General features: G+C 42.0%; 1 protein-coding gene across 1 annotated transcript in view; it reads left to right on the top strand.

The window, feature by feature from the left end:
- The window catches only part of LOC126442767 (uncharacterized), a 79,782-nt gene that overhangs the window by 7,507 nt on the left and 48,912 nt on the right, over nt 1–23,363 (top strand). The window lies entirely within an intron of this gene.

Genomic DNA, 23,363 nt, shown 5'->3' with positions numbered 1-23,363 from the left:
TTTCGTAATACAGCTCGTTTGCTGAAGAATGACCTCTGTTGATTTGCAATTTTTTCGTGGTCCGGCCATGTGCGTGGGTCCATTAGATCTATAATTTTGTCTTTGCTACCCGTCTGCAATAAATCAACAAATGCTAGCTCAGCGGCATGTTGCTCCTGAGATAGTACTGACGATGAAGAGTCTGTTTACCGACGTCTGAGACCTGAACCTTCGACTGTTCAGTCGAATTATGTTACTGTCCCAATTACAAGAATTGTTCGAAGTACCTGAAATCATAATATCAGAAGTATCAGAGGGGCTTGATGATACGTGTGCTTTGTGAAGCCATCTTCTCATCTTAGAAGCCGATTTATTTCTTTCTTCAATTTTATTCTTATTTCTTTCTCTGTTTTAAGCCCAGAAAGCTTGCTTCTTGGTGCATTCATCGTTTGCTCTTTATTACCTAAAAATATAAATTTATTTTAACACTGACACGTCGTTCTTACATACAAAATCACTATCATGTTTGTGAGTTTTAATTAATTACAACACCAGTTTGTAAACCAGCATTTATAAACACTCCACAGAAATGCAATACTGTGCGCCATTACACCTATACTCCGGCCTCGCTACCGAGCAACCGTCTCTAGCCGCTCGCAGACGCGACTTCAACTCAAGGACTGACACTCCACTCCCGCTCACCCACTCCCACACTGTTAACTGCAGTGCAGTCTTTTCTTCAGTTTATGATCGCTGCACAGAGCGTTTGATAGATACTATGTAAGGTTACACCTATGTACCACTACAACATGTTCATAAGCATCTTGTCTTATCACCTGCATCCACTCATGCCCATTTTGCATTCCGACGGACTTGGGCAATTCCAGCAGGACAATGTGACACCTCACACGTCTAGAATTGCTAAATAGTGGCTTCAGGTACACTGTTCTGAGTTTACACACTTCCGCTGGCCACCTACTCTCCCGACACGAAAAATTGTTAAGCATATCTGGGATGCTTTGCGACGCACTATTCAGAAGAGGTCTCCACCCTTTTATACTCTTAGGGAGATACAGCCTTGCAGTTCCCTCCAGAACAACTTCAGACATTATTCGAGTCCACGCCACGTCGTGCTGCGACACTTCTGCGTGCTCTCCGGGGCCCTACAGGATATTCAGCAGGTTGTAAGGGAACAACTGTGTGAGGGGAAATGACAAGTTTAATGTCGCAATATTTCTCAACAAAATTGCAGATTTTCACACAGTTTTTAACTCGCCAACATAAAAACAGCGTAATGCATAACACATCTTGCAAACATGAAAAAGTGATATAAGATTATACACAACAATGTTAAATGTTAACTCTCTGAAAGCACATTAATCCTAAATATAATATTATGGAAGTTTAATTCAAAGTTTCTTTACCTTAATCCTAAGCACAATAATATGAAAGTTTAATTAGACGTTTCTTTACAAAACTGTTCCTACACATACATTATGATATTCGTCAGTAGTACGAAAATCGTCCGATTCCAGTTCAAAGGTCGGTACTATTTAGGATGACAATCAAGTCTACGGTGGATGGTTAGTCAAGTGACAAATTTGAGCGCAAGGTTACCCAAGGCCGCTCGAGTTTACAGTGGACGCAAGCTTTTGAACCGACAAAGTTTACGCCTCTGCGCGCAGCATTTACCTTAAGCTGCGACGTCCTGCTGTCTGCAAGGCCGCCCTCTCACACTGAAATTCCTACAAAACTAATCTGGCCTTTGCTGAACTTTCCAGCAGAAACCTTCCCTATGTTTCTCGTTATGTGAGAAAACATGTACTCAGCCCTAGTCTTATTATGTGGCGATATACTCGCGCGTGGTTGGAACAGCATGCATATTATAGTGCACTCTCAGTTCTCGCTACTTGGCTGGTTCGTTTCTCCACAGTTGGAGATAAACGTTGCTACAGCTGATTCTTGGAGTGCAGCCACTGTGAACGCAGTGTCCACACAAATTTCTTCTCTGCATCGTACAGAGCGTCAAGTGCTCCGTTCTGCACTTGACACCAGATCAGACAACAGCCCCCCAAAAAATTTCTCTCTTGTCCTACTCATGGCAAAACTGCATCCCTCAACTTGGGTTCCTTTTTCACGTCACGGCTTTTTTCAACCAATAGGAGCTTTCCTCTTATTTTGTACAAACACCTTCTACCAAACAGAATGTCCCTTCTATCAAACTGCATCGAAACACTAGTATTTTTCTCCTTCCTAGCGTGTTTCCGTCAATCGGACGTTTTGTGCCCTTTCTAGATGCCTAAAGTACATTGACATTTCCATGTCTTATACTCGCTGGACGAAAATGTGTCACTTGCTTTTGTTTGTATCCCATTAGAATTCCAAAAAGCAGTTTTCTAAGGCTTCTTCTCTGCCCTTGAGCTGATGCCTCGTGCCTCGCTACAGGCAGACCTCTGGCTTGAATCACCTGTTCCGGGGTCGCTGCCCTCCTTCCTGCCACCCCTTTAAGTGGTTTCCAGCGTAACTCCAGCAGTGCAGCTTCACTACACCATTGTAGAGCTGGCTTTTCAAAACTAAAAGCGACTCGACCCATGTTCCCTGTTCTGCCTTCCGCTCAAAGACACACATTGTATAAGAATTGTGTGTTAATTACAGTCCATTGGCAGTCATCCCTTTTTGCATTACATATTGATAGGCAAATCTCATAACTGCCGATTTACGTTAGGTGTCATCTTCACCTTTTCATTGCGATTTGTAAAGGTCTTCTGTGAGGTGTGAATCTGGCCATTTATTCCGCCACCTTACAAAAGTGTACCAGTTTCACTAATAAGTTGATAGTCAGGGAAGAGTAACTGGTTCTCAGTACCTGAAACTGTTGAAAGGCAAGGTAACAAAGAAAGAGGAAAGTTTGTAAAAGTTTGCAAAAATAGATGTGCTAAGCAATATTGAGTTCGTAAGTAATTTTTCTGATTGAGACAACAATGAATTATTGAAATGTGCTAGAAAACAGCGAATGGATTGAAAAGGTCAATTGGTAGAACTGAGTGATGAGGTTATTCATTTTAAAGCGTGCGTGAAGAGCAACAAAATTAAAACCTCTTCCCCAAGTCCTCTGTGCAGAGTGTTGCGTGAACACCCAGAGCTCTCTCTCTCACTCCTCAAAAGACTCGGCAGTTACTTGCGGTCGTCGACGTCACAGGGTTGAGTCAACAGTGTTGCCATCCTCTCAGTGAACCCTGGCGTAACACAGCAACCAGAATGTGAAGATGTGATCGACGAATTTGCTATAAATAAGGGACAAAATAAACAACATTGCCTGACTTGAATGTGAAGAGTTCAGGAAGTATGTCTTTATTATATTATTATTATTAGCGGCAGCAGCAGTCGTAGTATTAATTCACATACACATGTACGTTACCAGGTGATGAATTTATGTCGAAATGAAGGGTGAAAATATTTTTCTCTGCCTAGGGACAGAAACTAGCAAAATTCATCCTTGCCATAGGCTGGCCGGCAGTTGGTGTTTTCATTTTAGCGACGCACTCGAGCACAGCTATTGATTTCTTATGCTTTACTTGTACACAAGGTACATGATCAGCGAGACTTCGATTTATCCAATAAAATTATGATTTTATGGGTCAGAATATGAAAGGGTACTCATTACAGTGCATTTCGTTTGTTTCGTATCGTTTGAGAGTGATGTTTCACAATTACAAGAAAAATATTGCGGCGTAATGACAAGGGGGTACGCTAAACAAACTCGTCAGATAGAGTAATGTTTTCTTATTCTTTGACAAATAGTGCCTTACCTTTTGGGGATAGTTTGACATTACGAATTGTGTGTATTGTTGTTCGGATGTACCTCCATCAAGAGCAGTTCGTGGTCTGGCGAGCCCCGCCGCTCCCCCGCGGCCCCCTCGCCCTTAAAACGTGGCGACACGTCCGTAAACGCCCCCCTGCTGTCCGGTCGCCGTGTGCACGAGAGAAGCCGGCACTGAGCGGCAGTGAATCTCAGCAGGTGTGAGTAAGGCGTTAATTGTCTCCCCTGTCCAGTTAAGACAGGGCCAACTTATACGGTCCACACGTCACTGTGCAGACGTGACGGGGTTTCGGCGTCGCAGGCAGCTATCGAAGACCGCAGGAGCTGCTATTAGACTTGTCAGCGTCTGGTGGGGGGTGCTTCTAGACACCGTAGTGGACTTCGCATCCCAAATTGCGTATTATAAAAGTATACCGTTTCAAGGTAACGGAACATTCAAGATTTGTAAAAACGCTTCACTTTCTTTCAGATTTGTTATAACTGAACGTCATATAAGGACGCATCGCCCGTTAAAGCCTTCATTAAAGTTTCGGTACGAAGGCTGAACTTGCAGGAGCACGTTCAGAGACCGTGAATAGTTACAATAGAAAGAAAACAGCCCTCGGTCACTATTTTTAACCTCAGTCCGTTTTGCAACCTGCACCACGCTAGTAACCAGCAGCCCTTAGTTTTCTTTATCTTAAATTTCTTTGTGACTAATGCCCTTTTGACATATTTATTATTTTATACAATATGACATATAAGTACTGCCAATCTTTCACAATGATTCTGTACTTATACTCTGTACCATACGTTTTTAGTCATAATTCTGTCATCATGTTATAGACCATACTTTGATTTAAATTCTAAGGAAGACACTCCTAGCTGTGTTGAATCCCGGTTAATTCGTTAAAAATACTGACCGAGGGCTGTTTTCTTTCTATTGTTTGATCAGTTCATTGTCAGGTAGCGGTTATGACCGTTCAGTTACTGAGCACAGGCTAATTATGGGGGTGATTCGCGTCCTACCATATGCAAAAATTGTTCTCGCCTTTACGTTTGTAAAAAGGTCCTGAGACTTCTCTATTAAGCCAACAGAAGTATGTTCTGTAATATTTCATGTTGTGTACATACAGTACCTCTCTCTCTCTCTCTTTCTCTCTCTCTCTCAGGTGTGAGTTGTCTTTGTCAGTAATTTACAAAGTCAGCGCGGAACTTGCAAATGCGAATGCATATTCACACGTTGATCATCTCGCAAACCAAATCATTATTGAAAATAAAAATTATAGAACCAGCTCACTTACTTGCAACACAATTAAAAGGTAACTTAGTCTGTAATGTATAAAATGTAACTATATATAAAGTGTATAAATGACAATTTACGAGCTAGTTCTTCTAGGCCACTTTCTTCCCAAACAAACGTCTCCAATTAAAGTACATCTTTAACCACCAATATTAAGCTTTTCGTCATTTTATTACAACAAATTTCTACCAATAGCGACTTGTTTTCGAGAGATCTTCATCGTGTTGGTGATTTGAAACGGCATTTGCTCGTGGGACATCAGGTCAGTGAGCTGCTTCCTTACCTCGCCTCCTGGAGTGGCTGCCCGCCCTTCCTCACTACAGAGAAACTCCGGACACTAGTTCTTACAGTTTCTAAAAACAAGTTTGTTTTGTTGAGACACTGTAATGAACACAGTCGAATACACACGTTATTGGATTCAGTGAAGGTTAGCTTGAGCCTTTCTTTTTTTTAAATTTTAAATCTGTACGTCTTCTCACTTTCGCTGTTGATGAAGGCGTTTTGCAAAAACAGCACAATTTCCTCAGTAGGGTTCGTAGCTAATTCTTGCCAACATTTTAATTTCTCCTTTATCGACAGCCGCGTCCACGTCAATGCAGAACTTAACACATTTATGAAGGATGTAACTTTATGTTGACGAATCCTGCTATCAAGAAAAAGCGTAACTTCCAGTTAACCTCCACTGGAGATGACTGTTGTTGTTGTTGTTGTGAACGTTACGTTCGCCTCGCGTGTTGTGACCGAGTGATCGCGAAAGTGGACGGACAGCTCGTTTCGTCTTCGATACAGCCTGTGTCTTCAAAATGACGTCACGTTTGCGCAAAGTGAGGTGAACTGTAGGTTGTCCTTTACACAGCTGCGAGCCCGGACGGCAGCGTCGAGTCAACCAAAGATGCTGTTTAACGTGGCGTTGCCACAGCCCGTTTCGTACTTCCAGCCCGTTCTCTTTCTCATTTTCTTTTTTTTTTATCACAGTACAGCTTAATTTACACGCAGTAATTCTGCTCCAGCTTTCTACTGCACCTTCTTCAGCTGTCGGTTCATTTGCAGTAATTCTTTCTAGTACTTCGGTAGATTCCTAGTTGGTGCTCATTTTCTCTATCGCAGTTGTCTAATTTTATTTCTGGTTAGTACTTTCAAGTACTTAGGATTCGTGGAAACTTTTAACGAGTCCTCCGTCACTGGACTGCCTGCAGGAGACGTCTTAAGATACGGCGCAGGTACCGCGTCTGGAACACGCGGCGTTTCCTGAACGATATTTTCCAGTTCTAATGCTCCTGTCTTTCGCCCCAAGTGTATCGGTAAAGTCCGCAGTTAGCTTACATATGTTGTCAACGAAGACTCACATTTGTATTCATAGCGTCCACCGAAAGATAATGACCTATTTGAAGCTGAGCCGGCCGCGGTGACCGTGCGGTTCTGGCGCTGCAGTCCGGATCCGCGAGGCTGCTATGGTCGCAGGTTCGAATCCTGCCTCGGGAATGGGTGTGTGTGATGTCCTTAGGTTAGTTAGGTTTAAGTAGTTCTTAGGGGCCTTATCACCTAAGATGTTGAGTCCCATAGTGCTCAGAGCCATTTGAACCATTTGAAGCTGAACGTGCAGACTGATGGAATCTGTTACGGGTGTTTGATCATTGGAACTCAGACGTCAGATGATCAAACACCCATGTTGTTTCAAGCGAAGACACTAAATTCTGCTGTCAGCACACAGCTGAATCCTCTGTTTTTCACAACTATATTCAGACATTCACGAGGGCCTTTAGGGCTCTTCCAAAGGCAAAGGGGTTTGTATTATCGCCGATAAACTTTCTAGACTTGATAACATTTTTTCTGAACTGCCGTTTTTATACAAAACACCACCACGTCCCTTACGTTGCTCTCACCCCACGTCCGTCATGGCGTTGACTGACTAATCTCGAATACCACAGCTTTTGTTTCCGCTCGAGAATTTTGTGCTGTTTGCTGCTGAGATAGTGACCAATCTAATCTATTGGACCGACGTCTGATCCACGAGGGTCCGGAATTAATTTCTGGTCCAGCGAATTCTTTGTAATTATCCTGTAGATAACATAGTCCATGAGCATTGTAGTCGGCCATCTCATCGTTAAAAAGTGTACCAGTTTCATAACAAAAATTGTTCCTTACGCATTTTGTTAAATGAATGTCGTCTGAAAAGTAATTTTCCTTTGACTTCATGAACGGTGTTCGGTCTCGAATAAGGAACTAAATTTTTTTCTTCTCGAAATCCGTATATATTTTCAAATTATTTCATCTGACTCGCTGCCGTTTGAAGTGACTGCAGTAGTTCTTGTTCCTGCTTCCCCTAACAGAAGAAGCCGATCAGTCAAGACCCTGTGAGATGACGTAACCAGGAGTTGATGCCACCACTCGCGTATGTTAAATGGTGTAAGTAGGCTGTTTAGGTTTTTATATTGGTAACGCCACGTTGCGCTCTGTATGAAAATCACTGGCTGTGCTGTGTGCAGTCTGTGGCTGGGTGGCATTGTTGGAATATTCGCTTTGTAGTGTTGGGCAGTTGGCTGTTGACAGCGTGTAGCGTTGCGCAGTTGGAGATGAGCCGCCAGCAGTGGTGGATGTGGGGAGAGAAATGGCGGAGTTTTGAGAGCGGATGATCTGGACGTGTGTGCGCCAGAAAGAGTAAATTTGTAATACTGGATGTCATGAACTGATATATATATATATATATATATATATATATATATAAATAATGACTTTTGAACACTATTAAGGTAAATACATTGTTTGTTCTTTATCAAAATCTTTCATTTCCTAACCATGCGTATCAGTAGTTAGTGCCTTCAGTAGTTAGAATCATTTATTTAGCTGGCAGTATTGGCGCTCGCTGTATTGCAGTAGTTCGAGTAACGAAGATTTTTGTGAGGCAAGTGATTCGTGAAAGGTACAGGTTATTGTCAGTCAGGGCCTTTCTTTTGTAGGGATTGTTGAAAGTCAGATTTCGCTGCGCAAAAAATATTGTGTATAGGTGTAACTACAGTCATTTATAATTTTTCTAAGTGTACGTTTCAATGGCTCTAAGCTCTATGGGTCTTAACTTCTCAGATCATCAGTCCCCTGGAACTTAGAACTACTTAAATGTAACTAACGTAAGGTCATCACACACATCTAAGCCCGAGGCAGGGTTCGAACCTGCGACCGGGTCGCGTGGTTCCAGACTGTAGCGCCTAGAACCGCTCGGCCACTCTGGCCGGCCCGCGTATGTTATCAAGCGTTTTTAATGCAGCAGAGCAAAAGACGTGAATAGTAGAAAAATTTTTTTAACGTAGTTGTTAGTAATCTCGAATGCATTTCCATAACTTAACACATCCATTGACTCACAGACAAGTGTTACTGAACCGTAATTTTTCTTCAGTCGGTAACTTTGTCGAAATTCGGATCACCGAAACGTTTATTTTAACTTTCTACCCAAAAATCATTGCTTACTGCTTACACGCCATGAGTATTAATTTCGAAAATGCGCTATCGAAGGGAAGTGGGAAGAATTCGTGCTTCAAAATCCACATCATTTCGGGCGACTTTCTTTATTAAACGTACGCCGTCTACAAGAAATTAGTTATTAAAGCGCGTTTCCGTATTTTGCTGTTAGAATTTCACGTTGTGTGTACCAATATTTTCCGTTTCTTACCTCTTCCACAATATTCACAAAGATGCGATGGGGCTCTCTTGAGGTTTCCATTTGCGATGTGTTTCTGCAGTGGGTTACTTCTGGCTCTGGCTCTTCTCAGAGTTACTTCGTAGTCGCACAAATACTGGTTCCTCTTACTTCAGTCTTGTTTTTGATGAACCTGTTGCTGTCTCCGGTACCAAATCGTTCCTCACCTTTAATTGGGTGGAATACACATCTGGTTTGCACGTCTTTTCTGCCAGAACTTCTCTTTTACTGAGGCAGCCGACTTTATGGAAAGTAAATGCGGGAGAATGTTGCAGACGTCCGTACGGATTGAGGATAAGCGATTGAGAGTGTCGGACGTGCTGAAAGTAGGGAAGGGACGAGTGAAATTTTATTAAGTCTGGGTTTTGCTTTAGGATTTCATTGCATCTTTTACAGCTCCCCTCATGAAATTTTACAGTAAGCGTTGGACGTAGCGTTTCTGCTTCAAGCTGCTTATTTGCTGACCGACTCGAGGTTTGTCACTGGCAGACAGAGAAGGCGCTGGACGGTGACCAGGCCGGCCGTCTCTGGTGTCTGCCGTGCGTCAAGTCTTCTGAACTCCTCTAACCACTGTTTCTCTGTAGCGGTCTCCACCTCGGCCTCTCTCTTCAGAGCGCCATGGTCCACGTGGTTTGTGACGTCACTTACTTCGTCGAATAAGTTGCGTTCGACTATAGTACGACCCACGGACGACGGCGGTTCACGCAGGTGGAGAGACGGACGGCGGCTGCACACTGCCGGCGGCCCCAGGCGGCGGCTGCGGTGCGGGCTCCGCGCTCCACGTGAGCGTCGAGTGTCTGGCAAATCGCGTCTCTCGCCTGCTTGTGTGGACTTTGTTGCTTAGCACCACCATCAGGCATGAGGAGTCCCAACGAATGGGATAAAAATTCAGTAAATAACTCGCTTGGATCGCGTTTGATGCTCACACAGGGTACCATATTCACAGCAGAGCTCCCACAACACCACTGAGCGCTCATTGGCTGTCGCAGAGTGCGTGGCGCGGGCGCGCAGAACGAGCGTAGGGCCGACCGCCGTCGTTTGTGTCTCCAGCTACACTGAAGCTCCAACCAAACTGGTATAGGCATGCGCATTCAAATACAGAGTTATGTAAACAGGAAGAATACGGTGCTGCCGTCAGCAACGCCTATATAACACAACAAGTGTCTGATGCAGTTGTTAGACCGGTCACTGCTCCTACAACAGCATGGTATCACGATTTGAGTGAGTCTGAACGCGGTGTTGCAGTCGGCGCACGAGCTATGGGACACAGGATCTCCGAGGTAAGAATAAAGTTGGGAATTTCCCATACGATCATATCACGGGTGTACCGTGAATGTCTGGAATCCAGTAAAACGTCAGATCTCCGACATCGCTGCCGCCCGTAAAACATCCAGCAAGAACGGCATCAACGACGACTGGAGAAAATCGTTCAACGTAAAAGTAATGCAAATTGCTGCATATTTCAATGCTGGGCCATCAATAAGTGTCAGCCCGCTCGTGTATCCTCGATAACTGCACGACACAAAGCTTTACGCCTCGCCGGGGCCCGTCAACACCGACATTACACTGGAAACATGTCACCTGTCTCGTTTCAAATTGTGTCGAGCGGATGGAAGTGTGTGGGTGTGGAGACAACCTCATGAATGCATGGACCCTGCATGTCAGCAGGGGACTTTTCAAGCTCGTAGAAGCTCTATAATGGTATGGGGCGTGTGCAGATTTCATAATATGGCACCCCTGATACGTCTACATATGACAGTGACAGATGACACATACTTAAGCAACCTGTCTGATCACCTGCATCCATTCGTGTTCATTGTGCATTCCGACGGACTTGCGCAATTCCAAAAGGACAATGCGACATCCCACACGTCCAGAATTGCTGCAGGGTGGCCCCAGGAACACTTTTCTGAGTTTGAACGCTTCCTCTGGCGACGAGACTCCCAGGCACGAACGTTACTGCACATGCCTTGCTACGTGCTCTTTGTAATCTTACTGATGTGTGGGCCGTCCTGCAGGATTCACGGTGTCAGTTCCCTCCAGCACTGCTTCAGACATTAGTGAAGTCCAAGCCACGTCGTGCTGCGGCACTTCTGCGTGCTCGCGTGGGCTCTGCACGATATTACACAGGCGTACCAGTTCACTTGTCTCTTCAGTGTATAACACACGCAGCCGTCACAGACACCTGCACCTCAGACTGTAGGTAAGTCTGTCCACTGCAGACGTTGTTTCCCCTGAAGCGAATTATATGTTTGGAACTGATTGTACTACTGACTGTGCTTCTACACGCTCTGTGTGTGTATAGAAGTACGAATAAATCTTCGTAACTATGTCACTCGCACGCAATGACTTCCAAAAGTATGGCTGATAATAGTAGTGTGTGCCACCGCAGGAAGGGCTGAGAAACGTGTCACAGCCTCTCTGTGAATACCACAGTCTTAACGCATCAGTTGCGATACCAATAAACCTTCGTAACTGTATTCCAGACGTCCACTGGTAACAGGTCTGCTGTTTCAATAGCGCTGGTGCAGCAGCTGCTGCGTAGTCCACACCGACCATTTTTCTTCCCAAGCTCCCTTGGTGCTCGAAGAAAACGTTAAATTATGCTCCACTGTGAAGCGCGCCAAGTGAAGGATGATCTCTGCACCGATTCACACTCCATAATGGGACACACTTCGTGCGTAATCGTGTGGCTGACTTTCTTCAAATATTAAAAAAAAAATAGTAATCTATGTGCAGCGCCCAGGGATCAGCCTCCTACAGTAGTACGACACACTTCCAGTTACATCCGAGAATATCGACGTTGAAGACTTTGCACAGCTTTTAAGTACAAAACACTCAGAGCATTTAAAGTCAAACGTTTGCATCTGAGAACGTAGCATCGTAATGTTATAATTGTGTAAACTCTAATTCAGTTCTCGCTAATAACATTCTGTGTTATTTAACTTCTAATCTTATAATCAGTTTGAAGTTTTAATTAACGACTACAGAACATTTTTATTTTTGGCTTCTGTTACCTCGATGCTGAATAGCACTGTTGATATATGCTATAGTTTCTTCATTTGACAGTAAGAAATTTTGCAGTTTGGTACAAAATTTTAATTAATAATTAACATCCGGATTATCTCGCTATTGGTAAATAAAAATACAGTATCGCTTAATGGCGCTCGGGAAACTTCAAAGTCATTTTTTGCAGTATTGTTGAGAACTGACTCGTATTACACGGGACGTACACAGTGTATGTACTGCCATTGAAGTCAGTACATTGAGTTTCGGCACTGTGTCGTCAGGAAGTAGAAAAATGCTAGTACATTCTGTGAATGAAATACCAGGCGCTGCATGCATTAATTACAGAGGCGCAGAAATACTTTGAGTGTAAACATTGTCAGGGATATCCTTGAAGGCATATCGCGTGTTATGATATAATCTACGTTATTCGAAGAATTCGTAAATATGAAACTTCCTGGCAGGTTAAAACTGTGTGCCCGACCGAGACTCGAACTCGGGACCTTTGCCTTTCGCGGGCAAGTGCTCTACTATCTGAGCTACCGAAGCACGACTCACGTCCCGTACTCACAGTGTACTGAAAATCCGCATGATATTGCCTCTCATGAACGACGTCCGCCGGACAAATTAAAGCAACAGGTCTGGGAGTAAACGCCACCGCCGACATGACACCTGGTACGACACGGCCCTTACTGCCGAGGTCCAGACGAAATTCAACGTGCACTGGTGTCAGCCCGGAATCCCTTTATGGCCTTCATTAGCGCTCCACGACGACATTCAGAAGACTACGTGACAGCCACAGCTGCAAACACGCGGGCCGCACCCGAGTCTCGTGTCTGCTGGCATACAGAGTACAGCAGGGCAGGCTTGTGTGAGAGCTTCTCTACTGACCGAGGGAAAGTGGATTGGGGAGCGGTTATCCTGTTACTGTTTCGTCGCGGAAAGTTATGATGTTGCAGTGAAAAACTAGTCTGTGTCATAATTCGGCAGCTGTAAGTATTAAATAAATTTTATTATGCAGTTAGATCATACTTCACTTCGTCCACTGCACTTTAGAAAAAAAACTACTCCTCGATTATTTTTAGTCGTTGTGGACGTCTTTCTGGTGACGTTTCTCTTCCACCATGCACGAAATGTGTATGAAATTTGAAGTGTAAGCTTATCGAATAGTTCCAGAGATGATATTTTCAGACACTCCTAACATACACATAAGTTTCGCGTCTTTTGGGGAATCAGGGTGTAGTATCGAGGAAAGCGCCTCGGACCCCACAATATGCTGCGGCATAAATACGGGTACTTAGCCTCAAAAACATTCATTTCATTATGCAATGTGTAGCTAACTTTTTAGATGAAAAGTTCATAAAATCTATGCCACACCCCACACAAGAAAGGAAATAAAAGTAATGTGATGAATTACAGCTCCATGTCACTGGAGTGTAGTTGCGGTAGAATTTTGGAACATATGTAAGTAGGCTGTTTAGGTTTTTTATTGGTAACGCCACCTCTGTATGAAAATCACTGGCTGTGCTGTGTGCAGTCTGTGGCTGCTTTGCATTGTTGTAATACTCGCCATTGTAGTGTTGGGCAGCGGCAGCTGGATGTGAACAGCGCGTAGCGTTGCGCAGTTGGAGGTGAGCCGCCAGCAGTGGTGGATGTGGGGAGAGAGATGGCGGAGGTTTGTAATTTGTCATGAACTGATATATATATTATGACTTGTGATGATATTAAGGTAAATACATTGTTTGTTCTCTATTAATATCTTTAATTTGCTAACTATACCTATCAGTAGTTAGTGCCTTCAGTAGTTTGAATCTTTTATTTAGCTGACAGTAGTGGCGCTCGCTGTATTGCAGTAGCTTGAGTAGCGAAGATTTTTGTGAGGTAAGTGATTTGTGAAAGGTATAGGTTAATGTTAGTCAGGGCCATTCTTTTGCAGGGATCTTTGATAGTCAGATTGCGTTGCGCTAAAAAATATTGTGTATCAGTTTAAGGACAGTCTTATATATAATTGTTCAAAGGGGAAGTTGCATATGGCGACCCTGCCAGGATACCTCACTGGAATCTTCTGATTTTTTCTTGTAGTTTGTGTAATTAGTGTAGCTATTGTTTATTCCTAGCACGTAATTGTAGAGAAAATCTCCTTTGTAGTTACAGTCTTTCATTGTTGTACGGTAAAACAGTTGTGGCATGCATGTAGATTTGCACCAAGTATTTCGCAGCTGCAATTAACTAGATATTATTTTCAGTGCTATGTTAATGTGTTCTCTTATTTTTGATCTTCAAATTGTGTTTTTCTGTGTTATCATGTGAAATATTGTCACAATAATGGCGTCTAACGTAACGTAACACTAGGCTCCAAAGTAAACTGAGAAATAATAGTGACGACGAGCGTAGCTTATCAGCACCACTGTGTAGTGAATTAACAGATGTTCCGAGTAGTAATTTGGTAACTGTGCATAGAGAAATGGAGTGGGCGGTAAATAATGGTGTAGACAGTGAAACAGGTAGTGAACAGGGAAGCATTATCGATCGATCGGTCGGCAACAGCTCGCCTCAGGAATCCGAAATGACAGGACACAATTTTACAAATACTGTAGATTCAGGTTTTGCGTCCTCACCGTTTTCTCAAATAAGTCAAGACACATTTTCTGCTTGTCAAAATGTGAATGTTGCCGGTGCAAATGCACTGCCGAAAAGCATAGAGAAACAGATTCCAGACACTAATACATTATTATTGCAATTAATGCAACAAATTGAACAAAATCAGAGACAAATGGGACAAAATCTTAAAAAGTTAGACACAGTGGAACAAAATCTTAAAAAGTTAGACACAATGGAACAACATCAGAGACAAACACAGCAACAGTTAAACACAGTGGAACAAAATCAGATACAAACACAGCAAAAGCTTCAAAAGTTAGACACAGTGGAACAAAATCTTAAAAAGTTAGACTCATTGGAACAAACACTTGAACAAACACGTGAAGATTTAACTACTGAGTTACATAACATTGAATCGAAATGTCAAAAAGTCTGTAATGATGTAAAAACACAAATTTGTGAGCATTTTCAACCTATTTTTTCGCGGCATGAAAATGCATTACAGAATCACGAAGCAGCCATAAAAGAACTGCAAACCATTGTTCATGAAAATCATGAGACCTTGTGGGCTAAAATTGACTCAGTTGCATCTACCGATTCGGTTACGCAACTTGCAAAAACTCAGGAAAACTTTAAGGACACAGTAGATACTCTGAAACTTGGTTCAGAAAAACACACTGAGGAAATAAGTACACTATCGGAGAAAGTAGCCGAACTTTTGGATCAGTTCACTAATTTATCTACGAAGGTAGATGATAATCTGATTGACGCAAGACCGGTAGTCTTTAATGACACGGAAGAGTACGAACAAATTAGGAAATTCAAACAAAATCAGAATAAAATTAATACACAACACCAAAGAGATATCCGGGAAGTACAAGATCAGCTGACACAGGTAATACAAGAATTACGTATTTCAGAGGATACTCACGCCCCAATACGGGAAGAGGGACACAGAAATACGGAACAGCCACAAAATAATAACACAGGGCATTTCGGAAGTTATGAAAGAAATTGGCAATGTGCACCGAATTTTGAGATGGAGCGGCCGACACAACCTAACAATGACCGATATGCGACTCGGCGACATGACGATTTTGACTATAAGCTGTTCATTACTACACGTAAATTCAAAACATTTAAGAATTCTGGCAACGACATTCATCCACAAGCATGGCTCCATCAATTCTCGCATTGTTTTCCTCCCAACTGGTCGTTAGAACACAGATTAGAATTTATGTGTGGCTACTTAGAGAATGAACCAGCTGTAAGAATGCGATCGGTCATTCACGATTGTCACAGTGAAGGAGATTTTTATCATGCCTTCCTCTCAGCATATTGGTCTCAAGCTACACAAGACCGAGTAAAACATAGCATCATAATGATGAAACACTTCGAACAATCTGAATTTTCCAGTCTTGTGAAATATTTTGAAGACATGTTGCACAAGAATCAGTACCTGTCAAACCCATACAGCCCCTCAGAAATCATCCGCATTTGCTTAATCAAATTACCTGAATATTTACGGCGTATTATTTTAGCAGGACGTTGCAAAGACGACATTGAAGCTTTTCAGGGACTGTTACAAGAATTAGAAATTGACACAGACAGTCGCGGGATGCGAAAACAGGAAAACAATCACTACAGGTCACATCCATCACAACTCCGTGACAACAGAAATGATAACTGGATGCGACAAGGCTATTCTCACCACACAAATCGTGACCAAAATAGACACCACCCGTATGACAACCATTGGCAGAGTAGTCATAATTACAGGGAAAGATCACCTCTCCGCAGTAATGACTATCACAGAGACAATCAGAGAAACAGGCAATATGGGAACCAAAATAATTATTATCACGGGAGACAGAATAACTTCAGACGCAACGGTCCACCGTGCAGTGATAATTCAGGGAGAAATTCTCCACCACTTAACCGACAAGAAAGAAACTACAGAAACTACCGACAAAACGACACACCTGGATTCCATCAGAACTGGCGAGCTTCAAACAGAGCAGGGCCTTCTCGTCAAGGTGAATTTGTAGAAGTTCGGTCTCCTAATCCCAATAACGGCGCGCGTCAACAAAGAAACAGACAATGACTCGCACCGCCGGCAGCCACCTGCGCCGTCTGGCTCAGGGAAAAATAGCATACACGCTAACCTTGAGAAAAATTTTAGCGTTTCTTACCGACGTATACAACATGATAATTGCATTCAAATCAAACTGTGAGTACTATGAAGAGTAAAGGTTTACACCACATTTCACATGTGAAACCATTTATTGACAGATAATCTGCTTTTTAACTTAGTCTTTGCAATTTTCACTTCACGCTACTTGTACAATTTGTCACACTGAGAATCTGTTAACATGCAACAATGTTTGAAGTTAAGTATCCAGTATAGAACCTAGGGAACATTTTTAAACAGAAATTACGAATGCATTGTTATAGTGAACAGACTACACAGTGTTGCATTTGTACATTCTTGCTTGTTAGTTGCACGACTACGTAACGACTATCAGGCTTACATACTTAGGACACATACTGGTACTGCTAATGAGATTTTAATGCAACATTTTGGTTTACTTGAAAATATATTCTGGATTTAAAGTACTTTCTGTGAGATACCAGGTGACACAGTGGTTAGTTTATTTGACAGCTACACGACTATATCACGACGTTACTAATGTGTGACACAATTTACATTGTTGCTCTTGCGGAGTATCTGTTTTATATCTGCACAGTTTTTCTGTATTATTCTGGAAAGTAAAACATGTTTTAGTAGTAACTTTTGTGGTATAGCTACAAGGAGACAGCCTTTTCTGTAGCACAACAATACGTTACAGCACAGTACTTTCTTCATCATGGCAAAAAGTGTAATAAGTATGATATCTATACGTAAAGCATTTCACTTTGTTTATCATGAGGTCAGTACATTGACTTCTGCAGAACTTAGCTTTTGGGGGACGATAACTACGACACTTCCACAGAGATTATCTTACAGCAAGACGCATATTTAGCGCTACAGGACACGTATTTGAGTGATTAATTTTGTACTTAAAACAATTATCTTTAAAGATTTTTGAATTACAAAGAAAGTTTTCCGTGATACATTTCATTCCATTGCTGTAATCTGTAACACCTGAGGGTATAATTACATTAATCCTCAGGGGGGTACACGTTCACTTTGTGTACCATGTGTTTGGCAAGCACAAGGAACCCTAGCTAATATGGTATTTGCTTATACAAATTTACACATCGGTACCATATTTCTCTAACACACAAATTACACAGCTATCTGATCATTTAACTGAGAGATAAACATTTTTTTTACTACATCAGTGACAGATGTTTACGTAATTACACAGTTGGATAACTTCACACTTACGAAATTGTATTTTGTCTGTGCTTTATAAACTGTTCATATTTTTTTGTAACCATTGTGATACTATGAGAGCTTTGAATGATGTATTTGGTATGGATTCATGATTTTTAAAGTACGTTTGAGGCAGATGACACTTTCGACATGAGCAGAGAATTTTTTTAATTATTGGAGGAAGCTACGACGATTTTGAGATTTGACTGAGGTGTTATGATGTTATTTTTACGATGACGACGTGTATTATGCTGCTGAGGTATGTTTATGATTAATAGGCTGAGGCTATATGAGTTATTCGATTATGCTTCATATTTATAATGACGAAATATTGACGAGTGTCGATGGATACGTATATGTGTAATAAGGTAAGGAGTAATGAATAGTGGGTAGGGACTCTGGACTTGTGAAACAGAATGTTGGAAACCAAGAATCGTACTTTAAGAGTTATGAAATGTGTGTAAATGCGTGAATGTATCACAATGCCGGAGAAAATTTTTTGGACACTGTTATATTTGTAGGGTTTTGTTTCTACACATTTGCAACGCAAATTCTCGACCCGTGAAATTTTGTATATGAGACTGTCATTGTAGCGGAAACTGCTGTCGTAAATATTTCCGTAAGAAAGTTAAGTGACCACCTGCACGTAATGCGTCGTGGGCACGCAGCTGTGTCAGACGCTGGGAGAACAAGTCATTAGTGAGTGCCTCATCAGAAGCACAGGTAGAAAAAAAAGAAAGGGGAGGCCATTGTCCTCGCTATTGACATTTCCTTGCTGAAAGCATACTGTGGAGCTCGTAATTTATGATATTTACTGAAATGCCTAATGAAATGACGAGAAATATCTTTACATCTGCACACCTGATTACGACAAGCGTCTTTCTACGAGAGTTACTGACTTACGAAATGCCACATAGCTATTGAATGATGTTTTTATGCTTTGGTTTGCGTAATTGCTTATTTCATTTGACATCTGTTTTCCAGCTGTGTTGCAGCATTGGTTTCATAAAATAAAATTAAATGCATTTGCTAATGTGAACACTTTCTGTCAACAGATTTATTAAATAATTATTTTCTGATCCACATTCTTCGAAAAAGGAGCTCTTGGAATGGAGAGAACAATAAGAAGGGACTAATACCAGTAACTGCATCTATAATTTTCTTTTCAAGTACTTGGTAATTTCTTTTGTAGAATAATTTGTGGTGCACCACTTTAATTACATAGACATTAAGATGTGAATATACATTTCCCTTATCTGCATTGTCGTTTTTACTGTAATATTTTTTTCTGCTTGAGCTATGTCATGTTTAGGTATAAGTTACTGCTGTTTGCCAGGCATAGTGTTACTGAATTTGACTTTGTGTTACTCTGCTAAGCCAGTTTTACTACTCATTTATTTTTCTTGTTGCTGTACATTGCCTCATATTAGTTGTAATGTTGAATTGCTTGGTAATTTAGATTTACTGTAGCTTGCTTTGCGATTTCCCATTTTTTTCATTGCTGTTTATATTAATTGTTTTATGTGCTGCTGCATTGCCTCGTCCCTTAGTTTAGCATCTGAGCTCAGTAGATTTAAGTTAGCTTAAGAGGGGGTAGCCTCTAAGAGAATGAGTTGCGATGAATTGGAAGAAATGCATTGAGAAGTTATACAAAAAGAAGTACAGAAAACCGGTTTAGGTAGGATTTTCTTGGAAATAAATGTTGAGGTAAGAAATGTGTGAACATATAAATACAGAAAGCATGCTTAGATAGAATTTTTTTGGTGGAAACAAAGGATGAAATAAGAGGAAAGATATATGAAGTTTTGGGTTGGACTGCAGTACCAAATATTACACTGAAAACGAACCCTGTCCTTTCCTATTGGTGTTATCCCACTATGTGTTTGTGTACCCTTGTGTATTTGTTTTCTTTCTGTCTCTGTGTAGTTTCATAGAATTTTTTCTTCTTTTAATATTAAGCTACATTCACTATGATGAGGAATACTGTTATCCTCGAATATAATTGGCATTAATAATATGTTATTTACTTTGTAAAGATGTTAGATATTATTTATTCTGTTTTGTGTTAATGCTCATGTGTGAAGTTGATGTTTCGAAAGTTATTCCGATCTTTTATGTATGTACTCATGTCATAATTCCTGTAACATTGAAGTATATGTTTATTTCTATTCTTTTGTAAAGCCCCTATTATCTACAAATGTTATCTGTATTATTATGTTTCAATGATGTTTTCTGTATCTTTGTAATTGTATTCTCATGTTATAAAATTGTACTTGACACCAGTTCATCAAATTAAGTAACTTGTAAGTTACATTTCACTGCACACGTTTCTGTTGGTCATAGTATATGGACAATATGTGAGAAGTAGGGACTGTTAGTGTTTGCACATGTGTTACTAATTCAGCAAGGGACTGGATAACAGCATTGCTGGTTCTAAGGACAATTCCAAAAACTTTGTGAGTGCACAATTGGTGGTTTATGGACTTGCTATATTCTCCGCAAGACTCTTCGATGGTGAATGTGCACCTGCACAATCGCAACAGATGGCTGCTGGCCTTCTCTACAAGGACTACAGTGGGTCTGCATCTATGATGACCCACCAACGCCATTATTTCTACAAGGACTGCAGTGGGTCTACACCTCTGGTGGCCCACCAATACCACAATCTCTACCAGGACTACAGTGGGTCTGCTCTGTGATGACCTACCTACCAATACTCTTCAAAATTTCGACTGACTCTGCTGTGGGTTTGCTCTGTTGTGGCCCATTACCTGTCTGCATGTCAAGAGTCAGCATTGTCTTTTCGTTGGAAGGACAACACTACTTCTTCAAAACTGCATGGAAATCCACTCCTTTGTGTGCATTCTCTTTTACTGTTCAGACTTTGAAAAAAAAAAAAGGAAAAACACTGTAATTTTACTGTGATGAATCACGACTGTCTTTATAGACTGTGAGAAAATTTTAGCTTTTGACCAACATTGTATCAATAAGTGTGTGCATTTGATTTCTTTGTTATTGTAATTATGAAATTTTTTTTTCAAATCTGTATTGGCCACTGCCCAATCCAATTTGTAAAATTTTTTGTGGGGAGCATGGGGGCTATGTAAGTAGGCTGTTTAGGTTTTTTTATTGGTAACGCCACCTCTGTATGAAAATCACTGGCTGTGCTGTGTGCAGTCTGTGGCTGCTTTGCATTGTTGTAATACTCGCCATTGTAGTGTTGGGCAGCGGCAGCTGGATGTGAACAGCGCATAGCGTTGCGCAGTTGGAGGTGAGCCGCCAGCAGTGGTGGATGTGGGGAGAGAGATGGCGGAGGTTTGTAATTTGTCATGAACTGATATATATATTATGACTTGTGATGATATTAAGGTAAATACATTGTTTGTTCTCTATTAATATCTTTCATTTGCTAACTATCCCTATCAGTAGTTAGTGCCTTCAGTAGTTTGAATCTTTATTTAGCTGGCAATAGTGGCGCTCGCTGTATTGCAGTAGCTTGAGTAGCGAAGATTTTTGTGAGGTAAGTGATTTGTGAAAGGTATAGGTTAATGTTAGTCAGGGCCATTCTTTTGCAGTGATCTTTGATAGTCAGATTGCGTTGCGCTAAAAAATATTGTGTATCAGTTTAAGGACAGTCTTATATATAATTGTTCAAAGGGGAAGTTGCACATATACCCCATTCGAACATAAATTGCTGACTGAAAGGACGAACCGCATTACTATCTCCCCCTGCGAAATAATTTAGGAAGACGGAAGAAACTGCAGGACTACTGTTAACGTCTAATGCGTTTTCACAGGTCCACGTTTTGCGAAGTATTCCGTATAAAAACTTGATCGATGCGGGAATAGAACTGTAAACCCTCCAACATTACAGTTTGTGCTCCACAAATGTTTTATCAGTGTCTCTCTGGTGACACGAAACACATCCAAGCGGTAGTCGACATCGTTCCGTAACTTATCTGGCAACATCCTCTCAGTGGTCAGCACAGAGACATTGACCCGTTTTCTGAGCTGTGTTCCTGGCAGTGGGGACACGTAAACACGGTCCCCTGATGAACCTCCTAAGGAAAAATTCACAAGGCGTTAGGTCAGGCGACCTGGAGGTCGAAAGCAACAGAGCCACATCATCTTCCAGCCCTACGGCCCATCCAGCGATGCGAAAATTTGTCGACAGATAGCGAGAAACATCGATGCTCCCATAAGGGAGGGGTGTCTTGTTCGAAGATGAAATTCCTGGGATCCGGAATCAGTTGTGGAAAAAAACCACAACCAAAACTAGAAAATATTGAGGTAAGAGGTACCCGCCACAGTTCTCTCGCGGTATACAAACGACCCATTCAGCTTCTTCTGTGACATGGCACAGAAGATGTTAACCTTGGGTGAATACCGTTCATTCGCCGCCATTTCACATAGCGGAGATCAAAATTTTTCAGACAAATGCAAGGTTGCTTCGTCGCTGCATATCGGCGTGGAGGCGGAACGTCTGTCCTCTTCAGCTGGTCCCTGCGTTATGGTGCAAACCGAAAGCCGCCATCGGCAACATTCCCGTTTTAATTGTTGGTGAGCTGCAGATGGTACGGTTTGAAGAGTAAATGCCGATGCACCGTCTTCCACGAACATTGCTGCGGTGTTGACAGTTCGCAGCTTGTACCTGCTGCTGACTTCGTTGTACTGCGTACAAAAATATCGCTCAACCCCCCCCCTCCCCCCACCACTACACCCTCCCCCTCCCCCACGGCTGAACTGCCACATTTCGTCAGATGTATCCCATATTCCAACACACGAAATGTCTGTCCTTGCTTTTTCGGCATTTTGGTAACGAGCTAGAATTAGTAATGTTAGGTGGTCGGCACACTTTAAACTCGCTGAGTTTGCGGTTATATTCGTGATCCTGTGATACTGTGCATGTCATATTTAGGAAAATTTATAATTCTGAAACCGAGTGAATCATTTATAGTAGTCCTGTATTTCGCCTTCTGCCTGTCGCCTTCCGTTTCAGTGCTAGTGTAGTCACTGAGTGACTAAACTCATGATTCCGGTCCGCTTGCTGATTTTATATAAGGCCTAAAATTCTTTAAATTCATATTCAGAACGGTCTGCAATATTGTATTTACGAATTCTTTGAATAACGCACATAATATTTGTACACATTATCTTCCTCCAAGAATACCGCCTGGCAATGTTTGCAATCAAAGTACTTCTGTGGGCAACGGCCTTGCGCAGTGGCTACACAGGCTCCCGTCAGACCACCGAAGTTAAGCGCTGTCGGGCGTGGCTGGCACTTGGATGGATGACCATCCGGGCCGCCATGCACTGTTGCCATTTTTCGGGTTGCGCTCAGCCTCGTGATGCCTATTGAGGAGCTACTCGACTGAATAGTAGCGGCGCCGGCCAAATAAAACCATCATAACGACCGGAAGAGCGGTGTGCTGACCACAAGCCTCTCCTATCCATATCCTTAGCTGAGGATGACACGGCGGTCGGATGGTCCCGATGGCCTCTTGTGGCCTGAAGACGGAGTACCAAGTACTTCTGTGCCCTTTCAGTTAATAACAGCATCGCCTGAAATTTAATTTCCAGAATGTATTAGCACTTTGGTCCTTTC

The sequence above is a fragment of the Schistocerca serialis genome, unplaced genomic scaffold, assembly GCF_023864345.2.
Source record: "Schistocerca serialis cubense isolate TAMUIC-IGC-003099 unplaced genomic scaffold, iqSchSeri2.2 HiC_scaffold_1406, whole genome shotgun sequence".
In the NCBI taxonomy this organism is placed as follows: Eukaryota; Metazoa; Arthropoda; class Insecta; order Orthoptera; family Acrididae; genus Schistocerca; species Schistocerca serialis.
Note: the sequence above shows the minus strand (reverse complement) of the source record. Positions and strands in the feature narration are given on the sequence as shown.